The sequence below is a fragment of the Carassius gibelio genome, chromosome B19, assembly GCF_023724105.1.
Source record: "Carassius gibelio isolate Cgi1373 ecotype wild population from Czech Republic chromosome B19, carGib1.2-hapl.c, whole genome shotgun sequence".
NCBI classification, from domain to species: Eukaryota; Metazoa; Chordata; class Actinopteri; order Cypriniformes; family Cyprinidae; genus Carassius; species Carassius gibelio.
The window spans coordinates 14373685-14386250 of record NC_068414.1 but is presented as its reverse complement, the minus strand read 5'-3'; the positions used below and the strand labels follow the sequence as shown (position 1 = coordinate 14386250).

General features: G+C 37.1%; 1 protein-coding gene across 2 annotated transcripts in view; it reads left to right on the top strand.

Annotated features, from left to right (window-relative positions):
- Positions 1 to 12566, top strand: part of rims3 (regulating synaptic membrane exocytosis 3) — a 69261-nt gene that overhangs the window by 39190 nt on the left and 17505 nt on the right. The gene's annotated exons all lie outside the window — the stretch shown is intronic.

Genomic DNA, 12566 nt, shown 5'->3' with positions numbered 1-12566 from the left:
GGAAATACAGGATTTGACTGGTGATATAAGTTTATATCTCCCACAGGTTTGTGATTCAGTGCTGCTAGAGTCAGCAATGAGTCAATGGCTTGGATATACACACTCCCTGTATCTTATTGCCCAGCCTCTCGGCTGTCCTCCAGGGCTTTTATTACTCGTTGGCCCATCAGGGATAGATTGCTTTAATTAACACTCTCTAAATGCCACTGAAAAGAAAGCCGTATCTCATTCTGCATGGTATGGCACCTCTCTCCGATCCTGATTATATAATACTGATGTTTTACCCACACAACTGCATGATTGTAATAACATGGAGTCAGTACCCCGCTGTGTGGATGCTTCGATGGAGAGGGTGTCAATTGAGTGGTGTAGATGATCTAGAGAAATATAATAATCATCAGTCAAAGGCAGCGTTGACAGGTCTTACCGTGATGATTATTTTATTATTTTATATTTATTTAATGCACTTTAACATAGGTTAATCCTACTTTAAAGAAACTATTGTTCATTTACAAATAATTTTTGTTCATAATTCGTTAGTCTTCATAGGAAAGGCAGTTGCATTGTGAAAAGCTCAGAAAAAGGTTAATCCAAGATTTCTACTCAAAGTTTTGGGAAACACCTTGTATTAGGTAACACTATTAACTATTAGCTAGTTGCATTAGCATGCATATAACTGACTGTTTATTTGTACTAATAAATATTATGCACAAATAAGTGCATGACATGTTCTAGATCTCTGTATTTATTACTAAAAATTAGTTTCTGCTTTTCTGTCATGGAGTTGCTATAGAAGTAAGCGCTTGACGAAAGAGTACAGTACAAAGTAACATTTAATGATAATCCACAGGAGAACAAATGACCACATAAGCACAAATAATAGCAGGACACAGAACACAGGATTTAAATACTAGAAAAGTAATCAGGGAGAACTGAAACAGGTGTAGATATGCAAACTAATGAGGAACTGATTCAGGAGACAGAAACACATGGAAAACTTTTTTTTAAAATATCTGCATCCACACGCAACCATGAAACCGACACAAAACGTAGTATACTGTACATGCCAGACCAGTATGTGGTGCTGTAATTCTGCCACAGAGATACCCTAAAAATGGTAATTTTTTCTCCTTAAATCACAAAAGAATTCCCTCGATATGCCATCATTATCTATCTTGGAAAAAGAAGTGACAAGAATTTGTTTTAGTAAAGGTTTAATTTCTTCATCATATAATATGCTGGTGTCAGGATCAAAGGACTATTCAAACTATAAATTGGAAGCTTGGAGATCGGATCTTAAAAGGTTAGTTCACCCAAAAATGAAATTGAGGCTGCATTTTACTCACCCCCAAGGCATCCTAGGTGTATATGACTTTCTTCTTTCAGACAAATAAAGTCGAAGATATATAAAAAATTGTCTTTGATCTTTAAGCTCCATCATTGTATGTTAATGTTGCAGTGCTTCAGTCCAAAAGAAGTGAAATAAAAAGCGCTCTTCCATAAAAAAAAGTATCTCACACGGCTCTGGGGGGTGAACAAAGGCCTCCTGTAGTGATGCATTTTGGTAAGAAAAATATCCATATTCAAAATGTAATAATGACTTTAATCTAGTTTGCACCAACAGTACACAGTAGTTTCGGGTGGAGGATGTATGAGGTCAGTGCTTCGCATGCGCTGCTCAGAAGTGATGCACGCGGAAAGGCAGGAGAGAGATCATCACAAAATATACGGATTGGCTGTACACATGAAAACACAAGGCTGTTGTTTTCAGATTTATCCACTCCGGGACCCAGTAAAAAAAAAAAATAGCGGTTCCATGCTCCCAAAACGCCGATACGATAAGAAATATTTACGTATACAGCTAAACTTGTCTCCGTGTGGACAGGGCCTAGGACAGTAAACAAAGAAACAGATCCCTTTGAGAAAAGTTTGAGTGTTTCAGAATTACAGTTTGAAAAATTACACTGATGACATTTTCACAAAAGTTGATAGATAGATAGATAGATAGATAGATAGATAGATAGATAGATAGATAGATAGATAGATAGATAGATAGACAGAAAGAACAGAGTTCTACGAGAGTGAATGACTCATTAACAACTTTTATACACGTTAGAAATAATTCAGATCTTACTAGAAGCTGCAAGACAAATATAGCTAAAAAATAAAGATCGTTATTGGGTGAGAGTTGAAGAAATGGAAGCAAACAAGCCGAATGAGAGGCCGACACAATGGGATCTTGGTGCATTGCAGACAGCATTACCATGGAAACGGGGTGGGGGAGAGAGAGAGAGAGAAAGAGTGTGTGTGTGTGTGTGTGTGTGTGAGAGAGAGAGAGAGAGAGAGAGAGAGAGAGTGTGTGTGTGTGAGTTTGTGTGTGTGTGTGAGAGAGAGAGAGAGAGAGAGAGAGAGTGTGTGTGTGAGTTTGTGTGTGTGTGTGAGAGAGAGAGAGAGAGAGAGAGAGTGAGAAGGATTAGAAGAGAAGGGAAGGGGTCACTGCAGCTCCCTGCTTCCTATGCACTCAGTTGTGTGTGTGTGTGTGTGGAATAAAGGTGTTGTCTTGAAGAGGGAGACAGTGGGTGAAGCTAATACATACTGGGCCACTGGGGGTTAATAAGATCAAGCTGGAGACGGGAAGAGCTTCCTGGTGGAGATTTGTGTTGATGCACCTTCACACCAGTGAGAAAATAGAGCTGCTAAACATGATTCAGTTTAACCGACCTACAAAAAGCAGAAAAACCTTTTAAACCAGCCTGAACTGCTCTTATCTGATCTCCTGACTGGGACAGACTGGCTTTGGCTCTTCTAACCAGCTAAATAATGACACGAGTTAGACCATTTTAAGCCTGCTAAGACCAGCTGACCTTCTTAGGTTGGTTGGAGCTGGTCTTTTCAGCAGGGACAGACTAAACAGTGTTGAGTGGGCAGTTAAAAATCAGCTCTAATGTACACTGCTGGAAGTATGTGTGTTGCATCCAGTGAAGGTAATTGGCTAGCACTCTCTGTCCTTTGTGTATACACTGTTTGTGTTGGAAGACAAACAGAGCAAGTAAGAGTGTAAATCAATGAGTAAACTGGCGCCTGTGTGTATATATTAACAGTGTGTCCTGGTGAAAGATGGAAGATGACTGTTTTCTCCTACAAATCAATGGCATGTTGCTTTTTACTTGTTAAGACTCACAGGAACAGCTTTCTAAAATAAATAGTTCACCCAAAAGAAATTACCTACCCTGAGGACATATAAGATGTAGATGAGTTGTTTGTTCTTGGGAACAGATTTGGAAAAAATTAGTGTTACGTCATTTGCTCACCAATGTATCCTCTGCAGTGAATGGGTGTATAATAATCCACAAGTAATCCACACCACTTCAGTCCATCAGTTAATGACTTGTGAAGGGAAAAGCTGCGTGTTTGTAAGGAACAAATCCATCATTAAGATGTTTTAACTTTAAACCATTGCTTCTGACCAAAATATGAGGATATAATCCATAATAACCCTTCTTTTCAAGTGACAGTTTTCACTTGTAAATGGTACTTGATCAGTATCTATTTCTCTCTTGATTTAAACTCGCATTTTAGCCGGAAACAATAGTTTGAAGTTAAAACGTTTTAATGATTTATTTGATTCAGACAAACATGCAGCTTCTTGCTTCACCAGACATTAACTGATGGACTGGAGTGGTGTGGATTACTTGTGGATTATTGTGATGTTTTTATCAGCTGTTTGGACTCTCATTCTGACGGCACCCGTTCACTGCAGAGCATCCATTGGTGAGCAAATGAAGAAACAAATTCATCTACATTTTGGATGGTCTGAGGGTGAGTACATTTTCAACTAATTTTCATAAACTATTAGTAAACTATTATTTAATATGACAGTGTGTGTGAACACAAGCACTCAACACACACACTAGAAAGCTTCATCCTTTGTCCAGTGTCTGCACATTGTCTGAGCTTGTTGTCTGCTGCTTCACAGTTCCCCTTCCCTCGGCAAAGATATTCCTGACTACAGACTTAAAATAGAAACCCCACCCTAGCACCCATCCCCTGTACTCCGTCTCTCTTTCTCTCTGTTTACGCTCTCATCCACTTCAATATCAATCACTGTCTCTCATCAGCGATGCTCATCATCATGGAGATGTGAGGAACAGTATATAATGTGTTACGGGTGTCTCCTGCTGAGATGAGAGGTCTAATGAGTCTCTCAGGCAGGCGTCAAGACAGGCGACAAGGCATAAAGCCAGTTGAGAAGCATATGCATTCGGTCCCTGATGGAAAATGCAACATATCTTGCTATAGTGTATTTAAAGGGACAAATGACCATAGCTATGCCCAGAATAAAATACTACTGAAATGCTTACTACATACTGCATTACTGTTTTATAGTATGCTACATTGTCTAATCAGAAATAATTTAAATTATTTGTATAATTTTGTGTAAATTTCTTAACTTTTAACAGACTGCTCTAGATAATATAATGTTTGGAGTGGAATACTGCATGTTCTGTAAATAACATGCAAAATATTATGTCGTAGGTAAAGATAAATGTTTCAAGTATGCTAAACATCGAAAATTTAAATTTGTTGGTTTTCTATCCAAAACATTGTTTTTAGTATAGAATACCAATAAATTGCACAATGCACCATATACTGTATACATTCTACTAGTATTACTTCATAAAACAGTATACATTAAAGTTTTCAAACAATAGTAGTAACATTGAGAGAATACCAACATTTTATTCAACTTTTATTCAAGTGTAAACATATTTATACTTCATGTATTGCATGTATATTTAGAAAAATTCTTCTTGAAATGTGTAGTTTCACATGAAACGCAGGAAACTTTGGAATTTGCAATATACACAAATTATATAAGAAAAAAAAATGTATGGATTTATTTTGCCATACATCAAAATGCACAAAAAATTTAATTCTACTAATAGATGGATGTAAAGGTCTGGAGACGACAATTTTTAATGCATATCACTTTGTCGCATAACATAAAAAATAGTATTTAAAAAAGTATGTTTTTGCAATAAATGTTTTTGCTGCATGCTTCATTCAGGAAGTCTCAGAAATATTTATGCCACCATATGGTCACCAAATATCACCACACGGTTATACAAATAATTATAATTGATGCATTACTGCCATCGCTCAATTTTTTGTACTTAATAGGACTAGGTGTTACAATCTGCAACAATTCAGCACAACAGTAGCCTTGACTACAATGGAGAAGTTCTTCTTGAGTGGGTTGTTTTGTAGCTGCACTTCCAGGGAAAAGAAACACAACCGAATCTTCACACCAGTGTGACAAACCATCAGTAGTGTACCACTCAGTATATGACACCTACACCAGCCCTATATACTGCATATTGCAAAAACAGCATGGGCCCTATTTTAACGATCTAAACACAAAGTGTAAAGTGCACGGCGCAGGTGCACTCAGGGCATTTCCAAATCCACTTTTGCTATTTTAACGACGGAAAAACGCTATATTTATTGCAATCCTTTAATTTTTTATATTTGGCATGTTTGTGTGCTGCTGTGCATCCCTGTGTTTAATAAGCAGCGTGTACATCAGTTAATTTTGGCAGGCATTTTTTTTATTTAGTCTTAGTCTTAGTCTTGAGATGAAAATGATTAATAGTCTTAGTCACGTTTTAGTCATTTGAGTCTTTCATAGTTTTAGTCGACGAAAAAAGCATTGCATTTTTGTCAACTTTTAGTCAATAGTTTATATATAGTTTATACCAATTTTATAGCTATTTTATATGTAGTTTTAAAAATTCAAATCATAATTAATTCTTCTCTCTTTAGACCAAATCAATTCAGCTTATGAGAAATTTGAATCAAGGAAATTGAATTTGGAAAATCTTAAAAATTAAAATTATGACAATTTTCCTTTTTGGGTGAACTATCCCTTTAAAAGAAGTGAAAAAGGAGCAACTTAAAAAAAAAAATATATATATATATATATATATATATATATATATATATATATATATATATATATATATATTTAAAGAAGCATAATTTGACAGATACACTAGAGATACAAATTAAACTATTTTTTCAGATACTGTAGGTTTTAATTTACTTTAGGTATACATGTATTTAACATTTTTTTTTGTTGGGTAACATTAATCAAAGAGAGGTATTTCATTTGGAATCCGGTCCCTTTAAGACGGAAGGCATGTATGAAATACTGACACACGTTGAGTTTTCACACATCTGTTCATGTTCACGTAATCCATAACCTACTGTATTTTCGTGAGATACTCTACACGATTAACATCTGGACTGCTGTGTGTGTGTTTGAGAGCTGAGAACTGATCACGCGCTGTATATGAGAACTGAGGTAGAGGAGCGTGCGAGAGAGAGAGAACACTTCTATCAGCTTGATTTCGCCTATACCACCTTCACGAACTTTAAATTAATCGACAAAGAATTGTGCCTCCCAGGAAAAACGGGTCATCTGGTCACCTCATCCCTACCCCTTCGGGTGCTAAGGCCATTGTTTCAGATCGCTTGTTCGTGTTTTATTAGTCTATCCATCCGCTGCGGCTGCTAAACTGACTAGATATGCAAACGGCTCTTATCCGATCGCAATCCAATGACAGGGACGCACATTTTAAAAGACAATAGCCTTGCATTTTGAATGTCCAATAGTCGTCAAATAACATTATAGAAAACATGGCATAAATTTCGTCATAATTTTGTCATCAGATATTATTTTTAGTTCGTTAACGTCTCATCTCAGCCACATAACATTTTTTCGTTAACGAATATTTTTAGTTGTCGTATTCGTTAACGAAATTAACACTAGTGTACGCGCGTCGTGGACCCTCCTATACTAACACGCCTTTTAAATATCAAAGAAAAAACATTGCGCCAGACTTTAGACCAGGTTTGAGTTAGAGGTCTATGGCGCAGTCTGTTTTTAGCTCCTTAAAATAGCAATGCACCTGAACACACCTCTTTTTTAGACCAGCACGCCCATGGGTGCACAAATGGGCGCAAATGCATTTGCTAATTAAACGACGTGTCGCTGGATGGGAAAATGTGAATGGCGCCTGACTGAAACTAGCAAACACACTTGTGCTGCGTCTTGCGTCGCATTGCGCCGGGTGTATGATAGGGCCCCATGGGTGTGTGATATTATGCAATTTTGAACATACCAAAGTACCTCAGGTGAGCGTATCATCACAGTACTCTCTCAGCAGTCCACTCTCATGATAAAGCTCCTGTCATTTATTTCCTTATACATATTTAGTCTGTGAATAAACAGTTTATTTTGTGGAAGCCCCCTAATTAGATTCTCCTTCCCATCAACGGCCACTTTACATCATAGACCACCCACGCTTAGATCTTCCTGAAATATCAGCCATTGATTAGTTGTGTCCTGTTGGGCGATAAAATGGTATTTTTAGCTCGACTTAATCTAAAATGTCTGTACCCCGTGATATCTGTCTGGAGAGAGCAGGCTGTTGCCACAGATACCAGACAGAAGGATGTGTCCCCGGCACGCAGAGCACTTCTCTTCTTCTCAGCGCGCATGACACCGTTGATGCACTGTTCAGCATAGCTGCAGGTGGAAACAGGTTTTGTGTGAAGGTGAGCATGGCGTGTTTATGTGCATCTTCTCACGTGCTCTGTCAATTAACTCTGAGAAACAGGTGGAGCAGTCTTCGGTGTGCTTCTGTTCTCGGGATGGTGTCACGTGGACTTGGATGAATCTTTTTAGCACCTCTTGCCCTTTAGACCTGGTTCTAACCAATCCCATCCCTCACAGTCTCCCTCTCTGAGCTGCACTCTTTAATATTTCATCAAAGTGTCCCAAAGGACAGACTCTCCCGCTGTTCTGCTATTTACTGTGGATCAGTAGCGAGAGGCTTCTGGGAGAAACAGGCAGAATAGGCGTTTGGCTACAAGGGAATAGCTGTCGAATGACAAGGACTGGGGAGATAGAGCCATATATAGAAGGATATAAATGTGTTTTAGAAGCTTCTCGGAGAAAGCTTTTACCCCTCAGCATAAGTTGCTTTCTATACATGGGCCAGGAATAATACACATAGAGGTTAAGAATAATAGCTGCTTCAGTCAGAGCTGTGTATGTGTGGTTGTGTATCGAAGAATTGGGAGATAAAGTTTAAGAAGAAATAAAGCGAGAAATCACAAGTTTTTTGCATTTGTGAGATATAAGATCAAAACAGATTCAAGTCACTTTGTGAGATTTAAAAAGGCAATTGCAAGATACAAAGTTAGTAAGATAAAGAGTCACTTTGCAAGATTTACAAATTGTGATTTTAAAATCACAGTTGTGAGATTACAAAATCTGATTTGAAGTTACATTTTAGATTAAAAGCCGCATTTTGAGATGCCCAGGAACACTTGGTAGGTAAAAATTTGATAGCCTGAATGCACTGTAAGTCACTTTGGATAAAAGCGTCTGCTAAATGCATAAATGTTTAAATGTTTATAGAGCCAGTAAGATGAAAATTCTAAGCTTCCTATCACTGTTTATAACTCCTGTACATTAGGTTTAAATCCATCCAAGGTTAAAAAACACTGTCATTTTGTCAAAATATCATTTTAAAATTACCTCAATTCTCAGAGATCCCCAAACGGTTCACGCGAAGCTGTTCAAAAATTCAGTTTCCTTAAACCCCACCTTTCAGTAGCATACTGTGTTCTGATTGGTCAACTAATATAACCAGTTTGGATTGGTTGTTCCGCACACAACTTCACGGTAAACTATGCGTTAGCATCTTTTTGGGGTGAATTATGTCTTATTCCTCTCATCGCGAAGCAAACAGTAAAATAAAAAACTTGAACAGTCTCGCTGCTTTTTCTTCTGTGTGTATTCAAGCCGCGCGCTTCAGTTTGAATCTGAATAGCGCGTTCAGCGCGGGGGCGTGGTCACAATAGATATAATGAAGGGAAACATGAAAAACAGACATGGCGTTGTTTTCATATGGATTACTTTATCACAGAATATCTGTTTTCGGCAGCACTTGTTTAGTTTTAAAGTAGACATGTCAAGCTTTCTAAAGATATCTCTCTCATGTCTCTTCGTTGATTATTCACAGAGTTACACTTCATTTTAATGACGTGTTTGTACATGACGATCAGCGGAGACAAAGGCTGCAGACAGCGCACATACTGATAAGACGCTCGGGAGAAAACAAACACATAACTTCATAATCATACTTCGCGTTGTGATTCGGAGATGCTCGTTGTTCTAAATAAAGTTGGTAATGAACCCCTATTTTATGGCCAAACGCTTTGAAAATCCCGCCTTGTACTCACCGAGATTAGAAAAGCAGTCATAAGGGAAATGTTGTGAACACAACAAAAGGGATTTGTTGTACTGCTCTGTTATTGTGGAATTTTAGCCATTGGTTCTTCTGATCTTCATTCTTTGGCAGTGAAAATAAAACAAACTTGCCTTTACAATTAAAAAACACACTGTCTCCTCGACATGATGCTGTCACACCAACCAGAGCGTCTGTGTGTGGGGGGTGGGGCAGCTCAGAGTAGTTTTGTTTCTCCAAGACAGTAAGCGGAGATTATTATGCAAAGTGTTCCTAGTGACGTACATAGAGATGGGGAAAAGATTTGAAATCTATAACGACTCGTTTCAGCGATTCAGAGTCGACTCCTTACTTTAGAAGCCAATAACTTTATAAATCGTGTACTTTTTGGTTTAATTACTTTGCACATTGTTTACACTGATGGACAGCTACATCATACACTGTAATACAGCTAATTTTTGATTTCCCATCTGTGTGGCTCTTTAAATGTGAGATATTAAGTGGCAATTGCATAGTAGTCCAATAGAGAGATTTAAAGTCATATTTTTTTTATTTAAATATAAAAGTTTGTAAGTATTAAAGTCACATTGTGAGATATTATAGTCATAGTTAAGAGAAACAAAGTCGCAGTTGGCAAATATTAATTCAGAATATGAAGTTTAAAGTCATAGTTACTAGAAACAAAGATGCAACTGCAAGATAGAAAATGTGAAGTTTAAAGTCACAATTTACAAGAAACAGTCACAACTGCAAAATATAAAATAAAAATGTGAGATATAAAGTTACATTGCAAGATTCAAAGTTTAAATGTGAGATAAAGTCAGATTATACAATTCAAGGTTACATTTCAGATTTAAAGTATTAACATTTAATAACAAATTAATAACATTTTTAAATTGCAATTTAGCTTAGTTTACCCCGAGGCAGAAATAGCCAATGTGAGTTACGGTGTGTGGTATATACTTATGACTGTCATTTATTCATTTTCTTAATTTATTTTGGAGGAATAAAACAAACACATTCTGACTAGCCAATCAACCAATCAATAGCGGGAATTTGGGGCGGGAATTTTTGCAAAAATAATTGCAAAAATAATTAAGACATGCTAGTAGAAACAAATCATCTTTAAGTCTTCATCTTTAAACACAGACTCCACAAACACACAGACAGACAGGCCGTTCCTGTTCCCTATAGAAATCGTTATTCATGAATTCAGTGGCCACTTTATTCCACTGCAAACAGAGATTGAACACTGTCACACATACGGTGCTGCCCGAGGGCTCGACAGAGACACCGATCTCAGTGTCAAATGAATGTACACTTCCCTTTCACTACCTCACAGCCAGCCAGCTGCTAGTGTAAAATAACCTGTTTCTATAAGTCAACATCATGCAGTTATTCTCTCCCACAAAGTACCTGTTCTAAAATGTCACATATTATATTCGCTTGCCACGGTGTCTGCTGTGTATTAGCATCATCTGTCTTGCCACAAGTAGTTCAGTTTTAACTGAACACCTCAGTGAATGGTGACTGCGTTCTTGTTGTTCTGTATTCCTGTGGCCCACACTGTGCATGTTCTCTGTGTATTTTTAGAAAGCTGTTCTCGTTCTCTTTGTGTCTCGCACTCACTCTTGCAGTTATTTTATTTTAAAGACTTTGAGCTCCGTGACAGTAAGGAAGTGTCTGCTGGGAATGAAATACTTGGAGTTGTGCATGTACGCCGCCTTCTGCAGAAACGACACTGTTGTGATTCACATTACTATGTCAGTTTAGAACATAGCATCAGTTCTAGGGATTTTTAACCTGTTTCTTAATCTCAGAGTATTTTGAACTCTTCAGGTTTTGATATCTCGCGTTCTGCGGTTATGTGTGTGTGTGTGTGTGTGTGTGTGTGTGTATATATATATATATATATATATATATATATATATATATATATAATGGTAAACTGTACAATTAACTGTGTTCTAAAACAATTTGTGTATCGTCTATCATTGAGTGCTGCTCATTAGGATTGATTTGAACCTTTTAAACTTTGAAAAAGTTATTATATATGGTTGCTGCTGTGATTGTTTCATCCAACTAAAATACACTACTTTACAAAGTTAGAAAAAAAAGTATAAATTGTGATATATTATTACAATTTAAAATCACTGATTTCTTTTGTAATATATATTTAAAATGTAATTTATTCCTGTGATGCAAAGCTGAAATTTGAGCATCATTATTCCAATCTTCAGTGTAACGTGATCTTCAGAAATCATGGAAATATGCTGATTTGCTGCTCAAAAAACATTTCTCATCATCATCTGCTGAAAACAGTTGTTCCGCTTCTTTAATGTAATTAATGTAATACTTTTTTTTCATGTTTTTTTTTTTTAAGATTCAACAGAACAGCATTTATTTGAAATCCATGTTTGCTATCTCTGGTATTTTTACACATTGTATGTTCAATAATATATATTTAAATATAGTACAACATATACTTCAATAATATACCAAACCACAAACCTTCTTTTCTCTTTTTTTGTGCATATCTGAGCTTGGACGAAATATTTGACTCTAATCCCTGAACCATTTCAGAAGGATAAGGCCCATATGTTTAAGATGACAGAAATTTTATGAACTATCCCTTTAATTCCCTTTAATTACAACGTACAGTACTGTAATATGCATATATCAGAGCGTTAGTCCTGCGGCTCCTATCTGATACTAGATGTACTGATGAAGTTATCATCACTTTCTGTTTCTCTACACCTTACATTACCTCTGAGATGTCATCTTTGGCACAGAATAGAGCGCCATGTTTTTCTCTTCATCTCTTTCTTAATGTCAGCTGATCTGCAGCCTGTTTCTCTCTCTCTCTCTCTCGTCCACTCTCTCACTTTATATGGTGAGGTCAGCAGCTTGGCCTTCATTGCCAAGCTCTAACAGATTGCTGGATGTGCTTGTCTTGTGCATCTTCCAGGTTTGTGAGCCGCTTGCCATCATTCTACAAACTCATGGACATCTGAAAGAGTTAGAGGAAAAAACACCCCGGAGTCTCACACAGCCAGACCTTTGACTTATGGCAGGGTACAACAGGGCTGACGGCCCACCTCAAGAAAATGTGTTTTTCACTGCTCCCATAGTGTACAGTTTCAAGGGGGAAAGTATGTTTTTAGAGAACTTTGATGGATCAACACATTTTGTGGAAGCCTTTTTTATAAAGCACTTTATACAGTACTGATTGTTTCAAAGTAGCTT